At 37.9% G+C, this 14,444-nt stretch overlaps 1 protein-coding gene across 2 annotated transcripts in view; it reads left to right on the top strand.

Moving 5' to 3' along the window:
• The window catches only part of ARHGAP8 (Rho GTPase activating protein 8), a 331,799-nt gene that overhangs the window by 22,075 nt on the left and 295,280 nt on the right, over positions 1 to 14,444 (top strand). The window contains exon 3 of one of the 2 annotated variants that reach the window (XM_053719041.1): positions 8,038 to 8,189. The exons of the other annotated variant lie outside the window; for it this stretch is intronic. The gene's annotated coding sequence lies outside the window, so the exon portion shown is untranslated. The remainder of the gene's footprint in view (positions 1 to 8,037; positions 8,190 to 14,444) is intronic. 2 annotated transcript variants of the gene reach the window in all.

The raw sequence follows: 14,444 nt of genomic DNA, 5'->3' as shown, positions 1-14,444 counted from the left end.
AGGCTACGGCTACCTCTCTTTCCTTTTGGCTGAAAAGCATCATCCATTTGGCTTATGAGACTGCTGGCCAGCAGCCTCCTGAAAGAATTACTGCTCATTCTACTAGAGCAGTGGCTTCCACATGGGCTTTTAAAAATGAGGCTTCTGTTGAACAGATTTGTAAGGCGGCGACTTGGTCTTCGCTTCATACTTTTTCCAAATTTTCCAAATTCGATACTTTTGCTTCTTCTGAGGCTATTTTTGGGAGAAAGGTTCTACAAGCAGTGGTGCCTTCCATTTTAAGGTCCCTGTCTTGTCCCTCCCTTCATCCGTGTCCTAAAGCTTTGGTATTGGTATCCCACAAGTATGGATGAATCCGTGAACTCGATACATCTTACAAGAGAAAACATAATTTATGCTTACCTGATAAATTTATTTCTCTTGTGATGTATCGAGTCCACGGCCAGCCCTGTTTATTAAGACAGGCAATATATTTTTATTTAAAAAACTTCAGTCACCACTATAGTTTCTCCTTTTTCTTCCTAGCCTTCGGGCGAATGACTGGGGGTGGAGCTAAGGGTGGAGCTATATAGACAGCTCTGCTGTGGGTGCTCTCTTTGCCACTTCCTGTAGGGAAGGAGAATATCCCACAAGTATGAATGAATCTGTGGACTTGATACATCACAAGAGAAATAAATTTATCAGGTAAGCATAAATCATCTTATTTCAGTTGTTAAAAATATGACTATTTTAGTATGCTCCATGCACCGCATTTTAAACAAAGCCCTAGCTCAGAGAGCCTAAGGTGTTTGTATCATCTTGTAATTGCTGACATGATGCAAACCCCACTGGTTCTTTGAGCAGCTGTAATATTTAAAATGCTGGTGCATTGAGAATATATAGGTATGCTTCACATGCATGTGCAGAAAAAAATGCTAACACTAAAATAGTGAAAAACTTTTACTAGAAGCATTTTTGCCAATACATGTATATTGCAAATATGTTTCTATTCAAAGATGTAATTGCTCTATGTGCATTTCAATTTTGGCAAGAATATCCCTTTAAACGGACAGTCTACACCTTACCTTTTAGATAAAGCTGCAAACAGTCACTTGCACCTTTCTATATCATGCAGCCGGAACGGTAAAAAAGTTGTTTTAAAATGAATATTGTTTCTGGCCACTTTGAAATGGCTGCCAAGCTCTGCCCACTGATGACAATATGATCTGGGTTGCATACGGCATCCAATCACAAAAGGTTTACTAGTTAGATTTAACAGACTGTAAATGCTATTCAGCAGAGTGTCTAGATGCCGCCCAGATCATGATGTTGAGATTGGCAGCTATTTCAAACTGGCCAAAAACAATATTCATTTTAAAATAACTTTTTTACCGTTCCTGCTGCATGATATAGAAAGCAGTGCAGGAGGCTATTTGCTGCTTAATCTAAGGTAAGACAGTAAGATGACTAAGGTGTAGACTGTCCCTTTAATTAAAAGATGTTTTCTGTTGCTTTAAGCAGTCCCCTTAACCGCACGCAACATATACATCGCTTAGCACTCTGACTTGATGGGACTTGGTTTACTCTGTCTTGTAATAGGCAGCAGCTATCAGAATAATCATAGTTGATTGTTATACAACTTTCTGTATTGATCTGGTATCTCTGACTTCATCTAATACAATATATGTCGCACATATATGTTTCTAATGTTTTGCTTATTGACTACAAGAGTAATTTAGTACTACATTTAGCTCATGCAGTAGTAGCCTGTGATTTCTGTTGTACAGTAATGATATTGTTTGCACAACTGAGGTCCATAGCTCTTGCAAATACAAAACTGACATGCTCTAATTTGGATGCGAGCTAGAGATATAAGATAGTCTGTTTCATTGTTGTAATAAAAAAGCACAAAGCAGTTGCTTATACTAAATAGAAATAACTGCAATATGTATTATACATCAATTTAAATGGATTATTTTTTTTTAACATTATTTGTGCAGTGTCTATTACTTCCTGTCATGGCCCTACATGTAGCTTGGGGTCTCTATAGTAAGGCATTTATTGATTGATGCCATAATACTTCTAGAGTAACATGAGCTGGTTTTTAAATTAATACTAGACAAACAGGGTGTAAGATTCGCCCTTGCTCAGAATAGGCAGAATGCAACCTAAGTTTTCAGAATATTTGCTCCCTTATCTAGTTGCAGGCAGTAGCTACACTAAATATGTCTAAGTGCTTATTGCAAGAAAACAAGTAAGTTGTTAGCTGTATGTTTACTTTGAGTTAACATATATGTTTTTACTAAAGGAGCACTGTTTAATATCCCTTAATGAGGAGCCAATCACCAGCTATGTCATTGGAGACCATCATTTTCAGAGTTCACATACAGGAAAAAGATAACAAAACATTATGTTAGCTGTTTGAGTTACCCTGGTGTCATATATTTTTGGATTTTTCTTCTTTTTTTTCTTTAATATTACAATAAAAGATTTGTCCTAACATAAAATCCCATACGGTCTTAAAAGGATAATAAACTCAGCCAAATGGCTAATTAAAGCTATTTACTAATGCAAATTTGTGAGGAAAAAGGATATTCATTTTGTTTTCACAAAAACAAATATCCAAATGAATGCACCCTGAAATTTTAAGAAAACAAATAAATACTGACAAAATTCATCAGTATTCCTTTGTTTCCTTTAAATGGTTAAAATACTTACATTTTGATCGCTAGAGTGCACGCTAACTTTGTCCTTTTCTTCACAGAGCAGCACTATTAGGAGACTAAATACATACAGAGAGAAGCGCGCTCACAGGAACAAACAACTGGCTCAATACTATTGTAAGCTTGTTCTATGGTGATTTACCACCTGGGTGCAGCTTCTTTTTAGCCCAGTAATGCTTTTCACAGAGTAGAACTTTCCTGTAGTCTATTAGTCTGATCCCGCCTATTACAGTCAGTTCAGCGCTGAAATACCAGGCAATTCCTCTCTGATCAAGGAATACAGCAACCCCAGACGATCGTTTTGGCCTTCCTTGGGCCTGTGAGGTGTATCCATAATCCTCTAAGCCCACTGAGCAAGGAGTCCACGTCTGGTTGCCCATTTTTTCCTTTCATTGGGCCTTCTCAGTGAGTTGTAGCCATATTCCTCTAAGCCAGGGGTGTCCAAACTTTGCTCTCCAGAGGTTTTGGAACTACATTTCCCATGATGCTCAGCTAGATAAAATGTTGGCTGAGCATCATGGGAAATGTAGTTCCAAAACCTCTGGAGAGCAAAGTTTGGACACCCCTGCTCTAAGCACACTGAGCAAGGAGTCCACGTCTGGTTGCCCCTTTTTTCCTTTCATTGGTCCTCCTCAGTGAGGTGTAGCCATATTCCTCTAAGCACACTGAGCAAGGAGTCCACGTCTGGTTGCCCCTTTTTTTCCTTTCATTGGGCCTCCTCAGTGAGGTGTAGCCATATTCCTCTAAGCACATTGAGCAAGGAGTCCACGTCTGGTTGCCTGTTTTTCTTGTTCCCAGGTTGAGTGCTTCTCTCTTTATTTAAGCAGCACTAATAGGAGGCTTATTGCGGCAGCTTCCATGGAACTGCTTTAAAGGAGAAGGTCCTTTATTGCAGGCCCTAGGAGCTGCAGCGCTAAGCATGGCCGGGGCTCTGTGACAAAACTTTGGAACATTTACATTTGTTTAACGAAAATGTATGTAAATGTTCTAAGAATATTCAGAATTATTTTTTTTTTTTTAAATCGAATAGGCTAGCCAGCGAATATTTGGGGAAACTATTCGTCCAAACCATACCTCTACTTTTTGAAGTTGCTGCAGAAACACATTTTCAAATGGGTTGGGCTCTCCTTCCCACCCCTCACAGGAAGGTGGATTTCTAATGCTGCCTCTTGCTTACGTAGCTTTTCTATAGCCAATAATACATTATTGTCATTTTCAGCAGAAATGGTGGTTCCAAAAGGAAAAAGCAGCTATTTAAAAAAATAAAGGTAAAGTAGCTGCTCCAGCTGTTAAGGTTGAACATTGGCAAAATGTTAAAGGGGAGACATTTTTTCCTTAAAAATATCCCTTTAAAGGGACATGAAACCCAATTTTTTTTTCTTTCATGATTCAGATAGAGAATACAATTTTAAACAACTTTCCAGTTTACTTCTACTATTCAATTTTCTTTCTTCTCTTGTTATCCTTTGCTGAAATGTTTATCTAAGTAAGCTCAGGAGCAGCAAATAACCTAGGTTCTAGCTGTTGATTGGTAGCTGCAGATATATAACGATTGTAATTAGCTCACCCATGTGTTCAGTTAGAAACCAGTAGTGCATTGCTATTCCTTCAACAAATGATACCAAGAGTATGAAACAAATTAGCTAATAGAAGTAAATTAGAAAGTTGTTTAAAATTGTATTCTTTATCTGAATCATGAAAAAATATTTGGGGTTTCGTGTCCCTTTTAAGGTGTGTGTGTATATATATATAATATATATATGGTACATCTGCAGCCCTAGGCAAAGTTGGACAATCCTATGTTGTACCATTATTCATTATTTATCTGAGGTTGTTCTTTCCTTGTTTTTTACGTTCACCTTTTAGAATAAATGTACTTGTTTAATTACTATTAACTTCATGGTCTAACCCCCGTGATATAAAGATTCAGGAGAATGAATGAACTGTTGAACAATTTGGTTAATAATTGATCACATATGGTCGGTGAATGAATTTGAATGAAATCTTTTGCACATAATTCAGTATAGAAGGTACAGGATTAAATATCAATTGTGCAAATCATTGTTATGTTACACATTTAACTACGGTCTCTCAACTGGACCAGGGATAACTGTGAGGAAGCGAGTCTCAAGGTAAATGAATCATTTAATGTGTATTAGAGACCATTTACACACCAGGTTTTTGACTGTAAAACTGCTGATCAGGCATTTCTTGATAGATCATAAGCTTGGGGGAAAGGAAAGGTAAGAATAAGCCAGAAAGATCTAAAGAGCAACATTTTGGTTCATAAAAAAATAATGAAAAGATCTTGGCATTGGGAATCTACAACTTGAAATGGTAATAATTAAAGGGACATGACCCCCACATTTTTCTTTCATGATTCAGAAAGAACATACGGCGAGATTACGAGTTTTTCGTTATGAGCTGTGCGGTGCTAACGAGCAGTTTTCTCTCACCGCTCACTTACATACAGCACTGGTATTACGGGTTTTTACAAATCCGGCGTTAAAAGACAAGAAGTGAGCATAGAGCAAAATTTTGCTCCACACTTAACTTCAATACCAGCGCTGCTTAAGTCAGCGGTGAGCTGGTCGTACGTGCTTGTGCACGATTTCCCCATAGGAATCAACGGGGAGAGCCGGCTGAGAAAAAGTCTAACACCTGCAAAAAAGCTGCGTCAAACTCAGTAACGCAGCCCCATTGATTCCTACGGGGAAATAAAATGTATGTTTACACCTAACACCCTAACATGAACCCCGAGTCTAAACACCCTAATCTTAAACTTATTAACCCCTAATCTGCCGCCCCCAACATCGCTGACACCTGCATTACACTTATTAACCCCTAATCTACCACTCCAGACATCCCCGCCACTATAATAAACATATTAACCCCTAAACTGCCACACTCCCGCATCGAAAACACTAGTTAAATATTAACCCCTAATCTGCCGTCCCTAACATCGCCGCCACCTACCTACATTTATTAACCCCTAATCTGCCGTCCCCAACGTCGCCGCCACTATAGTAAATGTATTAACCCCTAAACCTAAGTCTAACCCTAACACCCCCTAACTTAAATATAATCAATATTATTACCTAAATTATTCCTATTTAAAACTAAATACTTACCTATAAAGTAAACCCTAAGATAGCTACAATATAACTAATAGATACATTTTCGCTAGCCTAGGGTTTATTTTTATTTTACAGGCAAGTTTGTATTTATTTTAACTAGGTAGAATAGTTATTAAATAGTTATTAACTATTTAATAACTACCTAGCTAAAATAAATACAAATTTACCTGTAAAATAAAACCTTACCTAAGTTACACTAACACCTAACACTACACTACAATTAAATAAATTAACTAAATTAAAAACAACTAAATAAATTAAATTAGCTAAATCACAAAAAAACTAAACACTAAATTACAGAAAATAATAAACAAATTACAGATCTTTAAACTAATTACACCTAATCTAATAGCCCTATCAAAATAAAAAAAAGCTCCCCCAAAATAAAAAAAAAACCCTAACCTAAACTAAACTATCAATAACCCTTAAAAGGGCCTTTTGCGCGGCATTGCCCCAAAGAAATCAGCTCTTTTACCTGTAAAAAGAAAATACAAACAACCCCCCCAACAGTAAAACCCACCACCCACACAACCGACCCCCCAAATAAAATCCTAACTAAAAAAACTTAAGCTCCCCATTGCCCTGAAAAGGGCATTTGGATGGGCATTGCCCTTAAAATGGCAGTTAGTTCTTAGATCCATTTACTGTTCTGAAGACTGGACATCCATCCTCAACGAAGCCGGGAGAAGTCTTCATCCAAGCCGGGCGAAGTAGTCCTCCAGACGGGCAGAAGTCTTCACCCAGATGGCATCTTCTGTCTTCATCCATCTGACGCGGAGCGGGTCCATCTTCAAGACATCCGACGCGGAGCATCCTCTTCATTCAGAGTCTTCTTACTGAATGACGGTTCTTTTAAGTGAGGTCATCCAAGATGGCGTCCCTTAGATTCTATCAGCCAATCGGAATTAAGGTAGAAAAAAATCCTATTGGATGATGCAACCAGCCAATAGGATTGAAGTTCAATCCTATTGGCTGATTGGATCAGCCAATAGGATTTTTTCTACCTTAATTCCGATAATCCGGGTCCCATCAATAGGCTCCTTGTAGCAGGAACCAAACTGCCAAACTGCCCTGAGAGGGCGACAGAAAAGAGATGGGAGCACCCAAAGCACTGGTCCCAGTACCACTCACACTCCCCCCCCCCCCACCAATCTTCCTTTCGCAGGCATCTCACACCTGCCAGCCATCAAACCAAGAGCCACCTGAACCCCATTAGTTGCACACATGCACTGACCGCAAGTGCTACCTGCTCAAAAGGCCCCCTGAAGTTCCTGACCTGCGACCCCTTGTGCCCATTCATGGTGACCCCTGGAACCCCACCCGCCCCGTATACCCCCATGCACAGCACCCTTTCAGCCCTGAGTGCCCTGACATGTTGGCCAAGCATACCTCCTCCCGCTCCCTCCCTTACACTTCCAGCTCTGCCCCTGCCAGCCCCCCGCTTTCCGGCCCCGCCCCCAGCCTGTTTCTTCGCTTTGTCCTGCAAGACCTGGGCCGCACCTCTAACCACCCGCCTGGACTGCTCTTGACTGAGACCCTGCCCCCACCTCACCTGCGGCACGCTTTACTGCCGGCAATCCGCTTCCCCGCTCCAGCACCCTGTGCTTCCTTTCTGCCGCGCTGCCCTGCTGCTTTCGCTGGTGCCGCCGTAACGGAAGTGACGTCAACCGGAGAATCGGAAGTGAGGACGCCCGACGCACCAGAAGTCCCGTCCTGATCCAAGGCCCAACCAGACACCAGGCCTTAGGGCCCAACTTCCGGCACCACCTGTGCTCTACATTGGCGCGACCGCCTCCTGCAATCCTCTACCGGAACTACCACTGAAGGCGGCAATAATGCCCGGGTTGTCGGCAAAGGTCTTCACTAGGGTGAAGATCGCCAACAAGGCCTCTGGGGGCAGCATCCCCATAGCACCCTCTGGACTAAACCTCATTCCCCCTCTCCCTGCACCCCTTGACTGACCGCTCCTTGCCCAGCATCCGGGGCCCCGGATGGGCCTCCCAACACAGATGGGCCTGCTAAAACTGGATCCTCAGCCAGAGGCCCCCAGCCCTCACCATACGAAATCCTGACTGCTCCCCAGACTGACCGGGGGAGAAAGACAACGGCCCCTGCCTGCCCTGCCTCAGGCCCCGGCACCAGCTCCTGACTAGGAGGAATTACATACTCATCGCCCCCGCTTATTTGCTCTCTTGCAGGCATCCCACCCGGAGGAAAACCCTCTGCGCCATCTCTGAACCTCAGGGGAGGAAGAGAAGATCATTGAGATCGATTCATAGCCGCACACAGAAACTCGCCACGACAGCCACCAAGAAAGAGGGTGAGAAAATTGCCCCTGCAGCTTAAATAGGTAAGACAAACTCCCCACCCCAAAAACTGCAACAATGTTGCACCAACCTAACCTGCCTAGTTCTGCCTGTAGAGGTCAGGCCCTTAAAGGGACAGTCTACCATATAATTGTTATTGTTTTAAAAGATAGATAATCCCTTTATTACCCATTCCCCAGTTTTGCATAACCAACACAGTTATATTAATATACTTTTTACCACTGTGATTACCTTGTATCTAGGAGCCTTCTTCCAGCCCCCTGATCACATGACTGTGACTGTTTATTATCTATTGTCTTGCAGTTAGCATTGTTTTGTGCTAAATCTTAAATAACCCCCTGTGCCTGAACACAGTGTTATCTATATGGCCCACGTGTACTTTCTGTCTCTTTGTGTTGAAAAGAGATTTAAAAAGCCTGTGATAAGAGGCAGCCCTCAAAGGCTTAGAAATCAGCATATGAGCCTACCTATGTTTAGTTTAAACTAAGAATACCAAGAGAAAAAAGCAAATTTGATGATAAAAGTAAATTGGAAAGTCAATTAAAATTAAAAGTCCTATCTGAATAATGAAAGTTTAATTTATACTAGACTGTCCCTGACAAGCAGCCCTACACTTTCAAAAGAAAAACACTTCTCGAATTCAAGCAAATGACTGTGTATTTTACATTTGCTTAAAAAACAGATTCTGTATATTTGCTAATAAACCACATGAAAATTTGTATATTGTCATTTAATCAGATTTGTTACAAAATTATGTTTAAAAATGTAAAACTGCACATTTTTATGCTTTAGTAGTAAGTTGTAGCTGTTGCAGGGTAACAGAAGAATTGGTGTCATCAAATACATGTACAGTAGATATGTGTTCTGTTCTCATGCTGCTGTCTTGGATGTTTTTTGACATTGTTCACGGAGCTCATAAGCAACAAGATGGAGATTGTTGTGCGTTTTAATAGAAATTAGCTCTAGTGCGTCTGGCAGAGACTGGTGTCGTGTGTGATAGTTGTAATGCTTCATATATGGGAGTGTGTGTGTGTGTGTATATATACAGTGTATGTGTGTGTGTATATATACAGTGTGTGTGTGTATGTGTGTATATATATATATATATCACCCATGCACAGATGCATGTGTATGTATTTTACAGTCACTGGCTTTTGCTCTTGTTTAGTGATTTAAATAAATACATTAAGTAATTCATTTCTAAACTAAATCCCATTTTCACTAACAAAATAGAGCATTTTACTTTACACATTTATGTTCCCAGCAATGAAATATTGCACAGGAATTCAGTGAGAAGAAATTGGATTTGAAAGAATATTTGTATATGCTCTGTATATCTAGATCACAGTGATGCAGAGACGCACATCTGCTTCTGCCACAGAACCCTTTGCATCTTTACAATTTATGCAGCTATCATCAAATGACAGATTGTACCTGGTATAATGCTGGGGATCACTAGTGATCTCATGAACCTTTTTATAATGTAATAGGGCTGTGTGTTTTCACATCCCTTGTAACATTCTGATATTTAGATTCATTTGTAAATTTCAGATGGGAATTTTTATTTCAGTCCAAGCTCAAAACCAGCAGTGAATCCACTTATTCCACCCCAGCATTTATACAGGAAATAATTTTATTAAAAGGATTTGTCAGCAGGACATTGCAGCCTGCAGGAAAAGCTTATTTGTGTAGGTTCACTAATGGGAATTCTGTTTCCCATAGTCCATGTTCCGTGTGACAAGAGCCTTTTGCCTGACAACACATAAAAGAAACTAGTATCAATTCTTCTCCAACAGTTCACTTATTTCTGTATTATCCACTCATTTCTATTTTTAAAGGGACGGAAAAGTCAAAATCTTTCTTTCATGATTCAGATCGAGCATGCAATATTAGATAAGGTTCCAATTTACTTCTAATTTGCTTTGTTCTCTTGTTATCCTTTGTTGAAAAGCATATATAGGGAGGCTCAGGAGCTGTTGATTGGTGGCTGTACATATATGCCTCTTGTCATTGGTTAAATCAAATGTGTTCATTTAGCTCCCAGTTGTGTATTGTTGCTCCTTCAACAAAGGATACCCAGAGAATTAAGCAAATTTGATAAAAGAAATAAATTGGAAAGTTGTTTAAAATGTTCTATCTGAATCATTTAAGGAAAAAAAATGTTGATGTCCCTTTAAGAGAACATGCATTTAAAGGGACATAAACCCACATTTTTCTTTCATGATTCAAATAAAACATATAGTTTTAAACAACTTTATAATTTACTTCTATTATTACATTTCTTTGTTTTCTTGTTATCCTTTGTTGAAAAGCAGGAAGGTAAGTTCAGGAGTGTGCACGTGTCTTTAGCAGGTTTGCAAGAATATTACCTATTTGTAAGAGAGCACTAGACGGCAGCACTATTTACTGTCAAGTAGTGTCCCAGACATGCACTTCTATTATATAATTTATTTTGTTCTCTTTGTATTTTTTATTGAAAATCATACCTAGATAGGTTCACTAGCAGCAATGCACTACTAGGAGCTAGCTGCTAATGGGGGTTGTACATATTTCATACTGGTTACTGGCTCACCCAATGTGTTCAGATAGCTCCCATTGCTGCTCCTTCAACAAAGGATACCAAAAGTGTGCAGCACATTTGATAATAGAAGTAAATTGGAAACTTGTTTAAAATTGTCTATTTTGTACGAACCATGAAAGACAAATATGGGATTTAATGTCCCTTTAAAAAATTGTTCCCCGATTTGTTAGTGCAAGTGTAATTAAAACGCAGAAACAGTGTAAATAAATACACCAAGTAGCGCTAATCCTGAATTTATATGTTAATGTGAGATATTGATATAGAACCTATATAATGAATATATATTGATGTCTTGATATATATCAATATAATATATTGTAACAAATACAAATCCCACAATATATACAATAAATGGAAATATACTCTAAAAACTAAAACAGATCCTATGTAATCCGATATTCACAGACAAATATAAATAAAACATGAATATATATCCATAAAGAAAGTCCGACAGCTCCTCTTATAAAGGTGATTCCACAGACCCCGTAGCGAAAATTTCTGAAAGAGAGGAGAAGAGCGCAGACTCAAGTGTAGAGTAATGATCCATTTAATACGTGCGCACACACAAAAAGTGGCAACTCACAAGATAAATAAATAAAAACAGCATAGAACACAATGTGTTATGGTTATAGATGTAACTTATCCCACAAAACACAGGCTCAGCAAGCAGCTCCAGATACACTCCCACATAATGGAAGGAATTTAATTTTAATATTCAAAAAAGGGTGGATACTTTTTCTAAAGAACTGGAAATGACTAAGGTTAAAAAATTACAGAGAGATTTAGAGGACTTTAGAACTGACCAGGTATTTTCATATAAAAAGAATACAGCATATAATTATATATCCACTAAGGATCAAATCTCTACATCTGATTCAATGCTCAGAATTGAACAGTCAGATTCCACATTACCCTTGCAGAAGCCTAATCAATATAACAATAATAAGGGTTCCTAGGAACACAATAAGAAACCCGTTAAGAAAAACAATAGCCAAAATAATAACTGATTTTAATAGTCAACTCTGATCAAAATAGACCCCATGGCAATATGAAATCTATTGCACATAACCATCCCAAAGAATCTGGAGTTGCCCCTTATCAGGGCATCCCTCTAGGAAATAGATTCTCTAACTTAGAACACTATCCACAATCCCCCCATTGGCATAAGCAAGGTGCAAAACCCAAATGGGGAAATTCAAACCGAAATTTTTCACCAAAACAGTTTAATAAAAACTCTGGTAATAATTATAAAAAGGATAACCATTCTTCTTTTTTAGGGGTTCCTCCTTGGAGACAACAGGGAGGGGGGGAATATACAAGAATTCCCTCATTACAAACCATTAAATCGGAGAAACCCAAAAAGGCCTCTAGACGAGGAAGATACAGAGGATATAGAGGGGGAAGGAAACAAAGAAAAAAGAAACCGAGAAAGATGGAATTAGAACAAGGAGTTCTAATGATATTCAATTTATCTGATAGATGTTTTACTAGTTATGAATAGGGATGGGCGAATGTTTCGCAACATTCGAAAAACGGCATGAATTTTAACACATTCGTTCGTTCGAATCGAATTTCGAATGTTTACATAACATTCTAACATTCGATTTTCGAATATTCGGTTTCGAATTTTACGATTACATTCGAAAATATTCGAATTCGAAAAATTCGAATTTAGATTGTAATAGTATTTCTAATGCTTCTTCTTTAAATGTAATATTCGAATTATGCAATATTCGAATTCGAAAAATTCGAATTTAGATTGTAATAGTATTTCTAATGCTTTTTCTTTAAATGTAATATTCGAATTATGCAATATTCGAATTCGAAAAATTCGAATTTAGATTGTAAAAGTATTTCTAATGCTTTTTCTTTAAATGTAATATTCGAATTATGCAATACGTGTATTCGAATTCGAAAAATTCGAATTTAGATTGTAATAGTATTTCTAATGCTTTTTCTTTAAATGTAATATTCGAATTATGCAATACGTGTATTCAAATTCGAAAAATTCGAATTTAGATTGTAATAGTATTTCTAATGCTTTTTCTTTAAATGTAATATTCGAATTATGCAATACATGTATTCGAATTTGAAAAATTCGAATTTAGATTGTAATAGGTATTTCTAATGCTTTTAAATGTAATATTCGAATTATGCAATATTCGAATTCGAAAAATTCAAATTTATATTCGAATTCGAAAAATTCGAATTTATATTCGAATTCGAAAAATTCGAATTTCGAATGTAGACATTCAATATAATTATAAACATTCGAATTTGAAAGTGACATTCGAAAACTGTAAATAACATTCGATTTTCGAATTTTTAAGAATATTCGTTCTTATTGACATTCGAATTTAGAATTCGAATTTCGGTAATAACATTCGTTCTACATTCGAAATTCGAAAATTTGCACATTCGCCCATCCCTAGTTATGAATTAGGATTATTAGCAAAAGGTCTAAATTTTGAACCAACTAGCCCCCCTAACTATTTTGATATATATATATATATATATACTGTACAACGCTTTATTCGAAGTATTACACTCAAAAGATATTTTTTCAAAAATCAAGAATCTAAGTATAGTACTCGAGAAACAGAATTTAGTATTGATGATTTGGAAACTTTAAAACTTTTGGAGACCTTAGATTGCACTATAGACTCCAATATATCTATGGAACATTTAGACCTTTCTGGGTTGTCTGTATATGAGGAGAAGGAGGATTTTCCTATTAAACATTGTACCTTGAAAAGAAAGTCCATTTTCTATCCTACACAAACCGAAACTGAATATATCAAAATTTTCAATAAATTAGTATGTCAGGATATGGAAGCTTTATCTAAAATTCCATCTTTTCAATTTCCGCACTTTAGAGATAATCTGTCTAGAGAGGAAAGATTAGCCCTTAAGAATTTAAGTGAATGCACGGACGTCATCTTCCGTGCAGCGGACAAAGGTGGGGGCATTGTAGTTCAAAACAGGAGAGATTATCTCAATGAAGTCTGCAACAATTTGAATATTTGAAAATATCGCTACTAACCAGGACCGGGTATCCTAGACATCAGCCCAGGAGTGTGGGAGTGTATCTGGAGCTGCTTGCTGAGCTGGTGTTTTGTGGGATAAGTTACATCTATAACCATAACACATTGTGTTCTATGCTGTTTTTATTTATTTATCTTGTGAGTTGACACTTTTTGTGTGTGCGCACGTATTAAAGGATTACTACTCTACACTTGATAGAACAAAGAGAGGGAAAAATGGATAGCACAGAGCACTCAAGAATATTGATTGTCAAGACTATATCATGGTGAGGATTACCCAAGACGGGTGGATAATAAAACTTAGCGTTTAATAAATAAAATTAAAAATATAACAAACAGTGTGGTGTATTAAAACTTAGACTAAAACTCTTAATACAGAAAGAGCTGGTATGCCCAAGGACTAATGTTGCTATTATATAGTGAATCACAGTGTATAGTACTGCAACAAACTGATGAGATACATATATCTGGCCAAGGAGGGACATAATGTACAACCAATTCTGCTCACGGATTGTACTGTAAAAGTATTCAAAAAAAGAGGATAAACCTCATAAACAATAACTAATGTTAATGCAACGTTAGAGCGATGTAGATCGTCAGAGTCCCTCATGAAACGATTATTTGTATCAGCAAATAGATGACCAGTCAAGTAT

This window comes from Bombina bombina, chromosome 6 (genome assembly GCF_027579735.1).
Source record: "Bombina bombina isolate aBomBom1 chromosome 6, aBomBom1.pri, whole genome shotgun sequence".
In the NCBI taxonomy this organism is placed as follows: Eukaryota; Metazoa; Chordata; class Amphibia; order Anura; family Bombinatoridae; genus Bombina; species Bombina bombina.
This window is presented reverse-complemented; position numbering and strand designations above follow the sequence as displayed.